A 17,840-nucleotide genomic window follows, 5' to 3' on the forward strand; every position below is an offset into this window, starting at 1 on the left:
GCTACCTATCGACATGTCTCTATCTTAACCCTGTCGGGATGCCGGCCTCGGGATTTTGACCGTCGGCAACCCATAGCCATCCCCTTGTGAGAACCATTAACTCTTTCAGTAATATTAAGCACTATGCAGGTATTGTCTGAAGCCTATAACTTAATATGTCACCATTCAATAGCGCTCCTGGTCGAGGCTTTTTGCATTCCGCTGGGTCCTTGCCCGGTTTTGGTATAGTCACCACCTCTGCCTCTAACATTTCTGTGACACAGAGTTATACAAGGTGGTAAGGATAGGGGTGACGGGGAAAGTGACAGCTAATAAAAGGATTTAATAAACCCATCGAGGCAGGAGTCTTATTTGCCGGGAGCTATTTAATGGCTTAATTTCTAATGTCTAGGTAGAAATAGTAGAATCTAAGTCAGCATCCTTAAGGGAAGGCAACTAGGGGTCAGTTAGGAAAACTTTAACCATGTCTAGTGTAGATTGAAACAGACTGATCCAACTGAAGATTTGTAAATCTTAGAACAGTACAATGCAAATTGGTCGAATTCACAATTTTTAAGCCATGGAAGTAAATCATATGTTAAATCCTATGCTGAGCCTGCCTCGCCCTCAACTTGCGGGCTAACAATTTACCAGCCAAATAAAATCTCTAGAGGAGCTTAGTAAGCGCAGCCTTCATACAGGACATTAGGATATTTGAATTTGACCCCATAGGTCATTTACCGCTTTTCCTAAGGGATCAGTGGGGTGACGCTGATGGGGGGACTCAGCTAAGGTAAGCTAAGTTTCTAAATCTGCCGATAGTTGTGCCTTCTCACGTGTAAGTCTAGCACCAGTTTGAATGGCCACGCCTCTAATGACCACCTTAAGGGCACACCAAATGGTATGCATAGAGGTGCCAACCGGGGCATTGGTTTAAAGGTAACTATCAAGTCCATCTTGCAAAGTAGACATCCTCGGGAGGATAAAAGGTGAGGGGACTGGTATCATGATCTAGGATGGATAGTAGATTGGCGGAGATTTAAAACTCACAAAAGAGGGGTGTGGTCTGACCGCGTAATCAGGAGACTTTGAAGGCTGGAGGTATACTGGAAATTTCACTTAACTGAAAAAATTAATCAAATTGTGATTAAATATTATGAATCGCGTTGACTAGGGGCCTGAATACTTCACGCATTACATAAATCTAAACATCTGAGAAGATCCAACAGTGTCCACAGCGAAGCTGGAAGACCAGAATGATCTAATTTTAAAATCCAAAACAAGGTTAAAGTCTCCTAACAGTATGGCATAAAAATGGCACCTATCTAGAATCAGGGGCATAAAGTGAGACTACGGTAACCCATGCGCCTATAAATATCAAAAATGTCCATTTATATCCTCAACTTTACTATAAAAAGTAAAGGACATTCTACAACTATGGAAAACAGTGCAGCAAAAATAAATTGTGGAAAAAGTGGCCCATAAGGTAACCACCTAAACGTTAGCATTAGAAACAAACAAGGCCATATAGTCAAAGTGACAAACTTGTTAATTTACATTCTTAAGTATGTGTTATCGACAAGCTAGAACTGGAACATACAGCAATGCAGTGTATGCTAAACCATAACACGAAAGTCCACAGCTAGATAGTCTGTAATGGTCTACATTGTAGAGAACGGGGTTGTAATCCAGGCAATGCAGAATGAGTCACCAGTCTGATCCCCAGGCTCTGGCCTGGAATCGCAGAGAGAGCACTTTCAAAAGCACCACCAGGACCTCCACTATGCAGAAGGTGGACTGCTCAACAGTCTTGCAGGAACAGTTAGGAACATGTAGCCAGAAAATGATGATCAGGTCTTCTGGGAGCGCTGAAAGGAAGGCAACTCCACTGAAATGACCCATTCCGAGAGCTTCTTAGCAGCAACTTACAAGGAGGTGATACAGATAAACAGATCAAGGCATGGGTAGAATGAGATGCGCATTAAGCCACCTGGCCCGTGTCAGGTAGGAAAGGTGGTGGCAGCAGGGGTATATAACATTACCAGGTATCCTGGTAGACTCACCAGAGCAGGAGGACTGTAGTGAAGCCGAATCACCAAACTAGGTCAGGTAAGTTTGAATGACTCCAACAGCCCCAGGTGTAGTAATGGTCATCTGCATGCCACTCCAGCTGAGATGATGTCAGCATCTCAGCGTTCAGGATCCCCGACAGTAAGAATACCGTCTCCGGAATCCTGCCGGTCATCAGAATACCTGCTCTGGAATCCCGACGGTAAGTACTAGGGTTAGGTTGCGGGAGGGAACGATGAGGGTCAGGGAAGGGTTAGATTACTCGCCAACATGGGTCGGGATGTTGCCCATCGGGATTCCGGCATGGTCACTGTTGGGATTCTGACCGCTGGGATCCTGTATCGAACCCCTCCGGCCGCAATTGGCCTCTGCAGCCCCAAGTAGGTAAAAGCAATCTGCAAGCAAGGAGCGCAAGACAACATCCCCCCAGGACCTACTTCTGAGCGGTAGCTAGAGAAGGAGTTAGCAAGAGAGAATGGAGCAGCAGCCTCCACGCAAAATAGCTGCCAAGATCTTGTACAATAAAAAAATCTACACAGGAGGTTCCTGTGTGTCCCTGCTGTCTCTAGTACACAGAACGCACATAACATTGTGCAGGGCAGATAAACAGCCCGATCTGCATTTACATTAACTGCAAATACGGTGTAAATACGCATATATGCAGCGCACAGCCAGAGAGAGCGGCATTGGAGGCAGATACACCACTTCTCTAACTGGTACCACCTCAGCCACGCCTACACACAAATACACATATGTGTAATAATTAGTCTGATTGCTCACTAAACAGCACTGTTTCATGCCAATTAAAGAATAGAAAACCTTTTTACATTAACACTGTGGAAGGATTCATAGATTGCTCACACATTATTATATGATTACCCTTTTAAACACTTCGCACCTGTTTACTGCGGGAAAACTACATTTTAACACCAACATATATTACATTATCCCTCATTAACCACTATGGACACATTATTTGCTAAGAACACTACAGTAGTAGATTTTACGACAATAATAAACTTAACATACAGGTATTAATATTAAAAACAAAATAGTAGACACCGATTACATTTATTCTATGACCATCATAGGTGTATGTATACCCTGCAACATTAACTCCTTCATACCACTTACTATATACAGTACAGTAAAAAAAAAAAAAGAAAAAAGATATAATAAATATATTCGCTTCACTTGTACTTAGCATAATTGATTTAAAAGAAACAGCTACATGTGAATAAATTATATTTAACAATACATTTGAAAAGAAATAGAATATTATAGGCTGCCCTCCGTAGGCTGGCACATGTGGTCTGGTCTCATTTGGAGGTTATGGCATTCGGGGCAGAGCCTGCATGGTAACCCTGCTGTTGGTGCACCATTGGGTACAAGCTGTCAGCCTCCAAAACTGTAGATGAAACAATAGTTGAATTAGGAGAGTGCTACTGCACCATATTGCTTCCTTTAGGGAGGCTTCAATCCCTAACCACGATGGCCGCCTTCTGTACTTCTGCCCATGTGCACCACCATCTTGTGTTCCACTTAGCTAGGAGAGACCCGCCGTTTACTGCGCGAGTGACCCACAGTGCTGATACCACAGCCAAAATACAGTTGCCAGCTGGTGGTCTGTACGCTCCGTTCCATGCGGGTTGGCTATAATAGTTTGACGCTAGAAATGACGACACTATATAGGTCGACAGTCAATAGGTCGAAAAGGACAAAAGGTTGACAGGTAGAAAAGATCGACAAGTTCAAAATGGTCGACATGGGAATGGTTGACGCAAAAAATGGCACTTTTTTATCCCCTTAAACTCTAATCTTCACCCTAACCCTCCCATTGGTGCCTAACGATAACCATCCCTCCTAGTGCCTAGACCCCTTTTTTGTGTCGACCGTTCCCATGTCGACCTTTTGTCTCTGGGTGAAATGATACTTACAGAATTTTCTATGTGCAAGTCTTACACCTTCAAAAATGCTGGTAAATGGCAAGTTATAGTACCCACACAGATAATTCTGTAAGTAGCATTAAACCATGTCGGGATGCCAGTGCCAGCATTGCCATGTTGACTTCTTTCTATAACTAACTACTGTTTGGGGGGGTTATGTGGCAACATTGTCAAAGCATATGAGTAACTGGGCAATCAATGCAAACACCCCCACACATGACATGTATTGGCCAACATGGATTTTCAGTATCTGCTATTATCTGGAACTGAATTAAAAAGCCTGAATAACGGATACAGACAAGTAGCCAGCGTCTCCTCCAGTGACCCCTCCTATGGGGCTACCTCTTCCGCTGATGGACCTGCCCCCTCTGATGGACCTGCCTCCTCTGATGGACCTGCCCCCTCTGATGGACCTGCCTCCTCTGATGGACCTGCCCCCTCTGATGGACCTGCCTCCTCTGATGGACCTGCCCCCTCTGATGCCATTGGTCCCTCCTCCTCTTGGGCCTGTGCATGTAGGGTCTCCGTGAAACAAATAAGAGTTATTGTAGACTCATACTGTAAAACAAAGACCAACACAAGTTGTTCAGCTAAAAGCCGTCCAAGGCGCCAAATCTCAGAGATATAGAAATTGCAGAACATTAATGCAAGTTGTAAAGCACATTACATATTATACCTGATGCTCACTTGCAGGGATGGACATACTCTAAGCCATAGTCCTCAGAACCAGGGTCCTTCCTTAGAGTTTTGTGGAGCATTGCACATTTTAAACAGATATGTGTTATCAATACTAATATGTAGGACCTGTGTGTGGTATGACCTCTGCTGTAAAAACAAAAACAAACCAATAACATCTACTTTCATGGGATCTGCAGTATTGTTACTTATGCAAACTATTGCATCCGAAATTCCGCTACTTAGTGGCTCATTATGCATTGAATTTCTGGAGGTTGTCACTGCCATACCAAGCTCCTTCTCCATCACCTCTGTTAAGAGTAGGAGGTCCTCTCGTGTTGTGAAGCTCACTGTCCCTGTGATTGCAGCTTGCTGAATGAAGCTCATGAACAACTAGTTAAAGTACCCGGTGATGCCCGGGTTAAATATTCAAGTTATTAAGCTTTATTATATGATGTCGTCCTGATCCATCCAATGGAAGGCCAAGAACTGGCTCCCTGGGTCAAAGTTCTTCCCGGCGCACTCCGCCGTGAGGTCCGACCGGGACCCCAACCACTCCATTAGGCATCCCAGACCAACTGCCACCCCTCTGTGACGTTTTCGTCCAAATCCATCCAATAGAAGGCCCAGAACAGGCTCCCTGGGTCAATGTTCTGCCCAGCATACACCAACGGGAGGTCTCACCGGGACCTCAACCTCCCTAAAACCTTTCCAGGATCCAACTGGACCACCTCGCGTTGGTTTCATCCCAATTGGTGCAGGGGTTTCCGAAAACATAACCAGACAAACAAACCAAAGAATTTTATATAGAAGATAACAACGCTGATTGGCTGTCTGAGATTAGCTCTGTCCTTGTCATCCTCCACTCACTACTGCGCACGGATCAGCAACCTTTCGCTAATATGGCTGCTAAGCAAATATTACAATACAATATAGTAGAAAGCATTAATCCACATGAGCAATAAGAAAAGTTTGAATCGCTGTATGGAACAAACGCCTCCCTCTTTCCCCAAATTGTGCATATAAGCCTCCATGGGCCCAACACCAATTGCATTGTTACACAATTTCCCCCCCCAAAAATAAATACAAACAAAAATAAAACAATATCTCCACCTGAGAACGAGGCTCCTGGCCCCAGCCGTGTCCCCACGAAGAATCATTAGCCCAAATTCAATTATAAAGAGGTAGAGGTGTGGGAGCAGCTCGTGGTGGAAAACCTTCACCATACCACTGAGCACCTCACGGCTAGTGCTTAATAAAAGATACAGAGGAACATTGTGTGACATTAAGCGGGGGGTCACTGGTGAGCTGGTGGTGCATGTTGCAGACACAGGAGGGGATTCGCAGGGACAGAGCTTTATGGCAAGCTGTGTCCCTGCATGCGGATGTTAGTACATCCAAGTCATATTTCCTAAATTCGCAATGCAAATTTAGTCGAAAACATCACACTAAATCCGCATATTAAATGCGGATTGTAGTAAATACGGACTTTAGAGAGATACATCACATTTACTTATAGGCTGTTTCTTCTGGGTGTAATATAAAAGGTCGACAATCATTTGATCAACACCAGGAAGTCGACATGGAAAAAGGTCGACATGACAAAAAAGTCAGATAGTACCTGGTAAGTGCATAACCCTAACTAAAAAAGTGTTGACCATTTATGTGTTGACCACTTCCATTCTGACCTTCTCTGTCGACCTTCTGTACTGTCTAACTTATGTCATGTCGACCTGGGGTCAACCAAAGGATCGTTGACCTTTTCATTATTGACCTTTTGTATGGAACCCATTTCTTATCTTATGCTGGGCATACACTATATAATTATCTGTCAGATACCTGTCCAATCGGGCTGGTTGGAATGAAAACTTGGTGATGTATGGAAGCAAATGACAATTGATTATATGGTTTTAAATACTGGAAAACAGACAAAAACAATTGCTGAAGTTGGTTACTTTTGTTTTATTTAACCCACTGGTTCTCAAACTCGGCCCTCAGGATCCCAAACACTGCATGTTTTGCAGGTATCCTCACAGAATCACTAGTGATATAATTAGCTCCGCCTGTGAATCTTTTAAATGTGTCAGTGAGTAATGACTACACCTGTGCCCAGCTAGGTAATCTGGAAAACATGAACTGTGTGGGGTCCTGAGGTCCGAGTTTGAGAACCACTGATTTAACCAATTTGGCTGAACGTCCATTTTTGTCTGTTTTCCAGTGTTTGTGAACAAATGTTCGACTGTCATTTGCTCCCATACATTACCAGATTTTCATTCCAACCAGCCCGATGGGACAGATAATTCTATAGTGTATGCCCAGCATTAGATGTGAATGAAGCACCCACCTTGGGACCCCAGCCTGACAATATGCAGCCCACACCGTGGGCATTTGGGTCTAAGCAGTAGGAGAATGTCCAGTTAACGAGGAAGGGGATAAAGGGGGTGGGGGTGGGGAGGCATGTATTGTCCCAATGACAATCTATATTATTATTATTCCAACATTTGTTCCATAAACAGAACTTAATGGAAAGTTTTTAGATAAATGGGACAAAATCTATATGTTGGCTCAATAGATAATGTACAACCTGTGCCTCCCATGACGTTACGCAGCTCCTCCTCACTGTTGCTGGGAGGAGGTGTGGCCGTGGTTCAGGGATGTCCCAGCAGGCTCAGCACAGCCACGCCTCCTCCCAGCATCATTGAAGAGAAATGGAGATGGCCAGGTCAGCAGAAGTGCCTGCAGCAGCCCACTGTTAAGAAAAGAGGCCCTGGAAACAGCTTGGGCTCTGTGGCAGCCACACCCCCTTCAACTCTTACAGCTCCAGCTATGCTCTAAGTCACCGGTTCTCAAACTGGGTCCTCAGGACCCCAAACAGTGCATATTTTCCAGGTCTCCTTGCAGAATCAGTAAAATAATAAGCTCCACCTGTGGATCTTTTAAAACGTGTCAGTAAGTAATGACTACACCTGTGCACCTGTTGGGTGACCTGCAAAACGTGAACTGTGTGGGGTCCTGAGGACCGAGTTTGAGAACCACTGCTCTAAGTCCTGTTTCATCTGCTCACAAAGAAGTTTATTTGGTTGAACCTAAACATTTTCATGACCTCCTGATCTGCGAGTCCAGGGGTAATCATGCTCTAAACACATGTACAATGTGGGTCCTGTAGGGACCTTTGCTCTGGTGCTGTGGCTCATCCTCCACCCTGTCCATTCCTCACCATATACCCTGTTAGGATCCCTTACAATATATTTCCAAACTTAGATTTGCAAGGAGTCATAGGTATTTTTTTTTGACCAGTTTTTATACATTTTGGAAACTGATGGCCCTCTCTAATTAACTCCAGGTGCTTTAATCTCAGCACACATTTTTGCCAGGTCCCTCACCCCTAGCAGAATTTACCACAATTTGACAGTCTATTTCTCTCCATTTCTCCTAACAAACTGCAAAACTCCTGAAGTGGTTGAAGCAAACTTTCCATGAGAAAGGGGATAAGGCGGATAGAATTTTGGCCTCCAGCCTCAGATCAGCAGAACTCACAAAAATATTACCATGCTTACAAATTCCAAAAGCCATCTTCTCCGTGATCCTGCGGCTATTCGCACTGAATTTCAAAAATGATTACAAAAGTCTTTACATCTTACCTAGTGCCTCCTCTATTCTGCCTACAGATGCTGTAATTCATGACCATCTTCCCACAGCACGACTCCCCCAATTGTCCCATGATGCAGTGGACTAGTTTAGCAGGGAGATCACCGTTAAGGAAATAGGAGGCCTCTATTAAAATGCAAAAGGCCGGCAAATGACTAGGCTCGGATGGCTTTACAGCCGCATACTACAAAAAGTTCCCGGGTCACCTGGCTCCGCACTTGCACTTCAATGGGATTTTACAAGATTGTTCCTTCCACAGTGAAATGCTGGAAGCTAGTATCATAGTGACGTACAAGGTGGGAAAGGACCCCCACAATTTTGCCAGTTATAGGCTTATCTCTCTCCTCAATCTGGATGTTAACATTTACGCTAAAATCCAGGCCAATCGGCTGATTCAGGTCCTTCCCTCCTTGATTCATCAAGCACTGGACAACATGCATAGGAGCATAGATCTGATGCACATCATAGACTGCAGGAGGCCCCCAGTTATTATGGTCTCACTTGACGCTGAGAAGACGTTTGACAGGATTTCCTGGAGTGTTATGCTACCCACTATCCAAGCCTTCGGAATAACGGGGGACTATCTGAAGGGTCAGATGAGTCATATGCAGGAACAGAGCTGGAAACCACTGCAGCCAGCCAGGAGCCTGTTCTCAGGGAGAAGGGAGTTGTTTTGGCAGTCCCGATGTGTGACTCCAAATGACCCATGTTCGATGTGATGGTACGCCTGCATCTTCTGCTATTGCTCTTCACTATGCTATACTCAACCCCTATGTTTATCTACTTTCTTTCTCATGACATGGTTCCCTCTGAGGAAGCAGAAGTTGGCTCTGTGAAACGCGTTGCTTTATCTACCCACTGGTACTATCCACTTATTTATCTTTATGTCTCATCTCCAACTTATTTTAAATCCATTTATTAATTTGTGTTGCTTGTTTTTTTATATTGATTGTATACTGATTGTTTACTGTATTTTATTTATCTGGTGTATTTTTTGACAAATATCTTATTCCAAAAATACATATAATCTTTTTTTTTTTCTTTTTCATTTTTTATGCCATTCCTGGATTCTTAAACCATAAGAAACCGACATCGGGTCTTTAAATAAATGTCTAATGCTTCAATCTCATCCCACCTAAGGTGAGTATACTGCATACAATCTATAAGCACCTTATATGGGGTACACTGATCTGCACCATGCAGGCTTGTTATTTCTCTTCACTTGGAAATATGATGTCCTAAAGCCCACCAACTGCCTGCTAGACATAGGACCACGGTGAGGATTTTCTCTAACGCCTACTACTCCCTTCAAGCGGTTGAGTGCATACATATTCCTGTACTTTTCAACCATTTCACACACTACATATTTTATTCATTCACATGTATGAAATATCGAGAAACGTTATTGGATGTTTAAACTACATACAGACTAAAGGGGCGCTGGAACCCCCCTCCCAATCCTCATGACCTATGGCAAACCCCTTATTGCACTTGCATGTTACTGTATCAGAGTGACATGTTTTCTTTTTGCCCTAGTCCTCCCCCTTCCTTGTAACAGTTATTCCCGTCACCCATTTTTGATTCACTTCCTGGATTAATTTCTGCTGTAAACCAGCTGCTGGATCCTGCTTATGTGCTTCTAGTTCTGTACTCCGGTTTCATTTATGTAAGCACTCAAAATAAAGAATTACAACAGAGATGTGATGGTGCTCTGAGGCGCAGCTCGTTTGACAGTGGTGCCTTGGCGCGGTTTTTCCTGTGGCTTTGCCTTTAATAAATGCAGTGGTTTGTGACCGACGCCAACCAAGCTGAAAATTCCGCAATTTAACCAATTTACTGCTTGGTAAATTTACCCCTTATGTACTTATATCTCTCTCCCTGGGGCGGATGCTGAGTTAGGCGCAAATGCTTGGCCAGGGTTTAACACCGGACCGGCCCATCAGCCCTTCTGGCATTTGCCAGCAGTGCCAGATGGCCCGACTTTAATATTTGCTATGGTCACCCGCTTTACAAATGCAAGACCAGTCCCCAGAGGATTCTGCAGGGACTATGAAAATGCCCCATTTATCAAGCTCGAAAAAGCTTGGCCCGTTAGCTAATCTTTAGATGGAGTTAGCTCATTGTAGACCATGGGCTATTTACGCATGTATTTTTGGACATGGAAAGATCTCTCTCCGGTCACTGCTGGTGGCACATGCGCTGTAAAGCTGGGGACACAGCGGATTATATATCGTCTGTTCTATCCAATGGATGATGTGTCGTTTGCGGATCGGCAGGTGTGTACAGACGATATGTCTGAATGACGTCAATCACAGACATATCTCACTGGCCCCGCAGCACAGTAGATGCCAGATATATCGGTGCATCTTGTGTGTACAGGTGACCCGCCTGGACACTTGCTGCAGGGAACGCTGGTGAATGACATCACAGTTGGGTGCCCACCCAGTTGTGATGTCACTGCAGACAGATGGAGCTGTCGATCGGTAAGTGTGTATAGTTTACCAGATTGCTCGCTCTGTCGGCCGATAGATCTGCCAGGTATGTACCCAGCTTAACTTCGCCAGATCCGAACCTGGAAGGAACGTGACTGTGTGCGCTGTTTTCAGAGCCTGTGTGCCAGCAAGAGAATGTCCAGAAATTTTTTTTTCTTATTGTAGCGATATATTGGAATAAGAAATTAAATTAATTGGAGCAAATCCGCGGCTGTTTCATCTTATAAATTATATAAATGCTAAATATATGTACATCTTAGTGATCAGCCTTCCCTATTCTGTTAGATTTTCCAGGGGTAGGTGACGATCCAGACATTTTCCTATTGAATCAACTTGTCCTTTAGGAAAGTGAAATCTCTGACCCTGGGCAGTGATGCAGACAGAGTGTGTGTGTGTGTGAATAATTGTATATAGGATACATAAATGTTGATGAGCGCTGTAGCAGAAGAACTAATGCAGAACATCTGACTAGGCCGTTTGGAGTTTGCAGCTTCTCTCGGTCACGGCTAACCATGAGCCATCAGAAAGTTGCTCTCGTCCCGCTTGCAGGAGGCAGTTCTGCTGTGTCAGGGTTTCCTGTCTCCAGTCTTCTCCTCTTGTCTTTTGTTCCAGCTGCTATTCAATCCAACAAGGAACAGGACACCTTGGAGAGCAGCCAACAGCCGGCTGTGAGACAACACCTGGATGGACGGGCTTACAATGCCGTGCAAAGCTAAACAAAGACAAATAGCTCTTCAGTTTCTCTGCTGAATGTGCCAAGCTCGCTCCCCGTCATGCAGACATTATTATTTCACAATAAGAGCCCTTCAGCTGGAGATGATAAACAGTCTTTAATGCTCCAAGCCTTTTCCTAATAAGAGATAAGGAGAATACTCTCCCTAAAAATAGTCAACACTACTCTTTTCTCAGATTTGTGCAAGTCCTTAAGCATGTTATGGAGCGGGGGGAGGGGATTCGCACATGCATTCATGCGCAAAAGTACCACTACCCCCTCTCAAGTCTGTGCTTTTGTACTGTACATTAGGACATAATTAATCATCATCTACTACGGACCAAGTCCTAAAATGCCATACATTTAATCTTAGAAGATTTTAATTTGTCACTCTTTCTGAAGAAACAAATAAATAAAGATAACATTGAAAGCCATCTGTGAAAAAGAAAGTGCACCCTTATTGCTTCCACTAACACCTCTATATACACAATAGAGTTCTGTCTGGGGTGATCAGGATTGTGCTACCACCCTGCCAAGGAGATGAGCAACTGCTGCCCATTGCGCTGAACATGTATGAGATATTTCAACAAATGGAAGTCCAGTATTATCCAGGAGGAGGTTATATACAAATGGAGGACTTTTAATATGGTTAATAATCTTCCCAGGAATCGGCATCCCAGTAATATTACCCAAATAACTGACTGATAATATTGAGAATGCATAATACATTTAAAATTGACATCCAGCAGCAGGTCCGTGTGCAATAGTGCCAGCCAGCCCTACACCGGTCAGCACAGGGATGCATTCTGCCAGCCTTACACCGGTCAGCACAGGGATGCATTCTGCCAGCCCTTACACCGGTCAGCACAGGGATGCATTCTGCCAGCTCTTACACCGGTCAGCACAGGGATGCATTCTGCCAGCCCTTACACCGGTCAGCACAGGGATGCATTCTGCCAGCCCTTACACCGGTCAGCACAGGGATGCATTCTGCCAGCCCTTACACCGGTCAGCACAGGGATGCATTCTGCCAGCCCTTACACCGGTCAGCACAGGGATGCATTCTGCCAGCCCTTACACCGGTCAGCACAGGGATGCATTCTGCCAGCCCTTACACCGGTCAGCACAGGGATGCATTCTGCCAGCCCTTACACCGGTCAGCACAGGGATGCATTCTGCCAGCCCTTACACCGGTCAGCACAGGGATGCATTCTGCCAGCCCTTACACCGGTCAGCACAGGGATGCATTCTGCCAGCCCTTACACCGGTCAGCACAGGGATGCATTCTGCCAGCCCTTACATTGGTCAGCACAGGGATGCATTCTGCCAGCCTTACACTGGTCAGCACAGGGATGCATTCTGCCAGCCTTACACTGGTCAACATATGGATGCATTCTGCCAGCCCTTACACTGGTCAACATATGGATGCATTCTGCCAGCCCTTACACTGGTCAACATATGGATGCATTCTGCCAGCCCTTACACTGGTCAGCACAGGGATGCATTCTGCCAGCCCTTACACCGGTCAGCACAGGGATGCATTCTGCCAACCCTTACACCGGTCAGCACAGGGATGCATTCTGCCAGCCCTTACACCGGTCAGCTCAGGGATGCATTCTGCCAGCCCTTACACCGGTCAGCACAGGGATGCATTCTGCCAGCCCTTACACTGGTCAGCACAGGGATGCATTCAGCCAGCCCTTACACTGGTCAGCACAGGGATGCATTCTGCCAGCCTTACACTGGTCAACATATGGATGCATTCTGCCAGCCCTTACACTGGTCAACATATGGATGCATTCTGCCAGCCCTTACACTGGTCAGCACAGGAATGCATTCTGAGAAGCACAACAAGCATCACCACATTGTCATTTAACCCAAACGCACTCAAATGTGCGCAATTTGCGTACTCTGCAGCCGCATAGGTATCTTAAGGTTCCTACAGCTCAAAATATTATGCAGCATGGTTTCTTTTGTGGTGCTAATTACATTCAATTCTTCATCACGCTCTAAAGGGAATATTTATTACAATCTGGATTTTTAATGCAGATGTGATAAATATTTTTCAAGTTAATTCACAATGTGAAAATATTTTCACACAAATTTACAAGGAGTTTCTTGCCAGGAAACTGGCTCCGATAAGAGTCCGTCCTGGCAAGGAACTGGGAACAGTATAATAGCATAATGCTTTGGGTCCCAGGCAGCCAATGCACATGCGCGACTACTATAGGAGAACGCCATCTGCAGCTTGGAAAATCCAGGCAACACTGCAACCCCCTTAGAAACCTATGGGGGCTGAATTTGCGGACAAAAATGGAGGGACCGCGGCAGATATGAAATATATCTGCTGTGATCCCTGCATAGTGCAGGTTGGGGGATACTTGATATTTGCAGTTTTGGGGGAATTTCCCACAAATAGTTAATGATAAATAGGCTCCTAAATGTTGAAGCTCATGGCTCTTGTATTGGAATTTGAGACTGAAGAACTAGGACTTTCTTGGAAGGGTAGACAGGAAGAAGGCCCTTCTCTAACAATACATTAAATTACAGAACTGGATCAGAATAAAGCACAAGACTTCTACAACAATGTCCACTAGACAGAGTACACCAGTGTGGAGTGTCACTGGTCTTGGTGCATGCTGCAAGGTTTTGTGACAACCAAGCGCAGTGTACCACCACAAATGCCAAGCAGGGGCTATGTAGGGATGATTATCCGAGGTAGTTTTGCAGTCACAGGCCTTCACAGCTTGCAAACATGGAAGTCCACCATGAACTCCTCTTTATATTAGAGTAATCTAGAGTGCAATGTGAGGCCATCTGTCTGACAAGTGACAACTGCAGCTTGTAACCATGTAACAGAACAATGATCCTTAGTATATCTACAGATATGCAACTATAAGGCTGAAAAGTAATAATGAATCAATGTTTTGGAACGACCAAGTAAAAGTCCAAACCTCAAAAGGAATAAAAAGTGGTGGTATTGTAGAAAACCTGGGCTTACGGAATTGTCCTCAAGCTGAAGTGGTGTTACTTGGAGTAGTGGGTCAAAATTCCTCACATGCAAAATACAGTCTGAAAGCTTAAAGGTCAAAGTGCCAAAGGATCTTCCCGTTAACAAAATAATGAGGTGTCCCTGATTAGCTGCTCCTGGCTCGGGATGTAGTCCAGAAGCCGACGGTCTAAATGCCGACCGCCGGCTTTCAGACACTGTAATACCGACTAGGGACGAATGATAGGCGTCTAAATCTAGACGCCTGTCATTTGACCGATGTCGGGAGACCGGCGCTCGGCATCCCGATCGAGCGGATGCCGGCCGCCGCAGCGGACAGCCGCGCGGGGGGGGGGGGTTAGGTTTAGGGCTCCCGGGGGGGGGCTTAGGGTTAGGCACTGCTCTTCCCCCAAATGATTGACAGGCTGCGGCGTCCCAGCTCTGCGAGCTCGCAGACACTGCTCGGCACATGCGCAGTACAGATCCTGTACCATCCCGAGTTCTACGCAAACCATCGGGTTTACATACATCTCTGAATCGGGCCATTGTTATTAATGGTGTTGGTACTTCAGCCCGCTGGTGTATTAAAAAATATTGTATATTGCGGTTTGGTCCTGTTAATGCCCATTTTCCTATTCGTACAAGTGAATGTGGTCCCATCTGTGACAATTTGTGGAAAGCCTCCACTGTATAGAGAAGCAGCTTCCAGCACGACAGGCCGAGCTGCGCTTCACTGCACCCTGAAACCAGAAGAGTCTGCAATTCATTAATGAATCAACTAAAACAAAATTAACTTTCTACCACCTTATGCTGAGAGACACTGCAGTGTGAGAGAGGAAATCAGCAATGCAAGGACTATACCGGATACAACGATGATATTCCCATTACTAGATGGCGCACCACTGAACTGTGGGTTCATTTTACATTTCTGGAGGGCTTATAACAAATCCCAGTTAATAAAAAACAATAGAAAGGGTGATACCTGTAATTTATAGAATGTACTACCCAACAATACTAACCAGCAAGAGCCATACCATCAATTGTGCTTATATTTTACACAACAGTAAGTATGCTGTACCCATGAACGTTAAACCACTTTCCCCTCTGTTCATTTTTCCTTCCTGTCAGGAGTTGCATGGTGTCCAGGAATGTGTAAGTTGATAAATGACTGCCTCCAAAATAAACCGTGCACCAAGCAAAATGTGAGCCAGCCTGAGCATCAGGATGAATCACACCCCACACATATATAAGGACGCTGTTATGGGGCACAGAACGTGAATGAATCAGCACTGCAACCTGGCACAAAGGGGGAGATGTACTAATCCTTAGAGGGTGGTAAGATGGAGAAAGTACCAACCAATCAGCTACTGACAATTTTTAAACACAGCCTGTAAAATGACAGTTAGGAGCCGATTGATAAAGTGGAGATAAAGTACCAACCAATCTCCAATGCTGCTTAGTGCACCTCCCCCAAAATCCCTTCAGAAACATATAGTATTACTGGATGATACAGGTATAGGACAGAGAAGCAAGGTCACCCAACCCAAGCCCAGCCATAAACAAGCTATATATTTCAAAAGTGCACGAGGCAGGCTGGATGACAATTGAGAGAAAGCCGTCATCTTCCCCATGATTGAAACGAAGAGCTGGATGCTGATGGATCACCTGGCTATCAGTACTAATCTTTCCAGTTTCTTATGCTCTCTAAGTAGTCTCAGTCTACACTGACAGTAATTCACCTATTGATCCCAGACCTGGAACAATTCAGGGCCCACATCACAGGGCTGGAGGAGAAATGATCACAGCTGAGGACACTTCCCTCCAAAGCTTCAAGTGATGTCTCAAATAAATATCCTAAGTGTACCTGAAAATCAGGAAAACAAGAGCCTTCGATCTATTGGCTTCCTAGAAGGGCAGAGAGGGGGATGCTGATCATTTCTTATGAGGATTGGGTCTGAGCTGAGTGAATGGGTTATTTTGAATTCCTACTTTTGCAGTGGAACAAACCCTCCGGACACTGGGATAAAGCCCATCACGTGGGGACCCTCCTTGCTATAGAGCTGCCAAATTCCTAAACTTTGTGGATAAAGGAAAAAATGTTGTCCTTGCAAGGAGAAAGGGACTTCTGCCGTTTGCCAATAGTACAATTACAAGACTCCCCTGCAGCAGTACAGAGAGAGGCATATGCATATTTGTTGAAGAAAGGTCGTGGTATTGGGATTACATTTTAAGGGTATACTGATAAAACATACGTCGCAAATGAGCTGGCAGATCTGTTGACGTGGATAGACACAAAATCCCATCAAAGGGAAGAATGGATTCCTTGAGCTGACCTGTGTTGTCCCTCTATTTACTTATAGAAACGTAGAATAGTTCAGCTGGTACCATGTGAGTTGCATGGCAAAAGTGCCATCACTGTAAGGAGTATAGCCGCTAATAGGCCCAGAGATGAAAAGGTGGGGGGCGGCAGCGGGGTATTATTACCTCTAAGAAAGTACTTTTACTGAGCATACGTAGCGGTTTAAGTAGTGTAATTACCTTAACTGAGCATACGTAAGCGGGGTAAGTAGTGTAATTACCTTAACTGAGCATACGTAGCGGGGTAAGTAGTGTAATTACCTTAACTGAGCATACGTAGCGGTTTAAGTAGTGTAATTACCTTAACTGAGCATACGTAAGCGGGGTAAGTAGTGTAATTACCTTAACTGAGCATACGTAGCGGGGTAAGTAGTGTAATTACCTTAACTGAGCATACGTAGCGGGGTAAGTAGTGTAATTACCTTAACTGAGCATACGTAGCGGGGTAAGTAGTGTAATTACAATCACAGAACAATCATTTGTTTGGGAGATTTTAATAATATATTAAATGAATACTTCAAATCTACTAATTCTAAGCCACAACCATCTATTGGGACCCGGACCGACCAGTATTAACTTGATAGTGTATGGAGACACTTCTATTCTTCTAAAAAAATAATAAAATATATATATATATACGCTCTTTTAAATTATGTGGCCCACTAGTAGCTACTGTCTGGTAATCACCAGACAATAATACCCTGCACTACAGAAAACAGTATGTATCTGTATATAGGTTGGAGGGCACTTTGTAACTTATAATTACACCTGTAAATGTGCACCCACATATGAAAGAGGGGAGTCCCCGCTTTCAAATTGTGTGTCCCTCTTAGCAGTTAGGGGGGCAGATGTATGAAGCAGGGGTGTATCTAGAGGTCGGAGCGCCCCTGGCAAAATAGGGGCCTGGCGCGCCCCCCCACCCCATAGGCAGTTAGCAACGCGGGATATATATATATATATATATATATATA

This window comes from Taudactylus pleione, unplaced genomic scaffold (genome assembly GCF_031769625.1).
Source record: "Taudactylus pleione unplaced genomic scaffold, aTauple2 ptg000115l, whole genome shotgun sequence".
Lineage (NCBI taxonomy): Eukaryota > Metazoa > Chordata > Amphibia > Anura > Myobatrachidae > Taudactylus > Taudactylus pleione.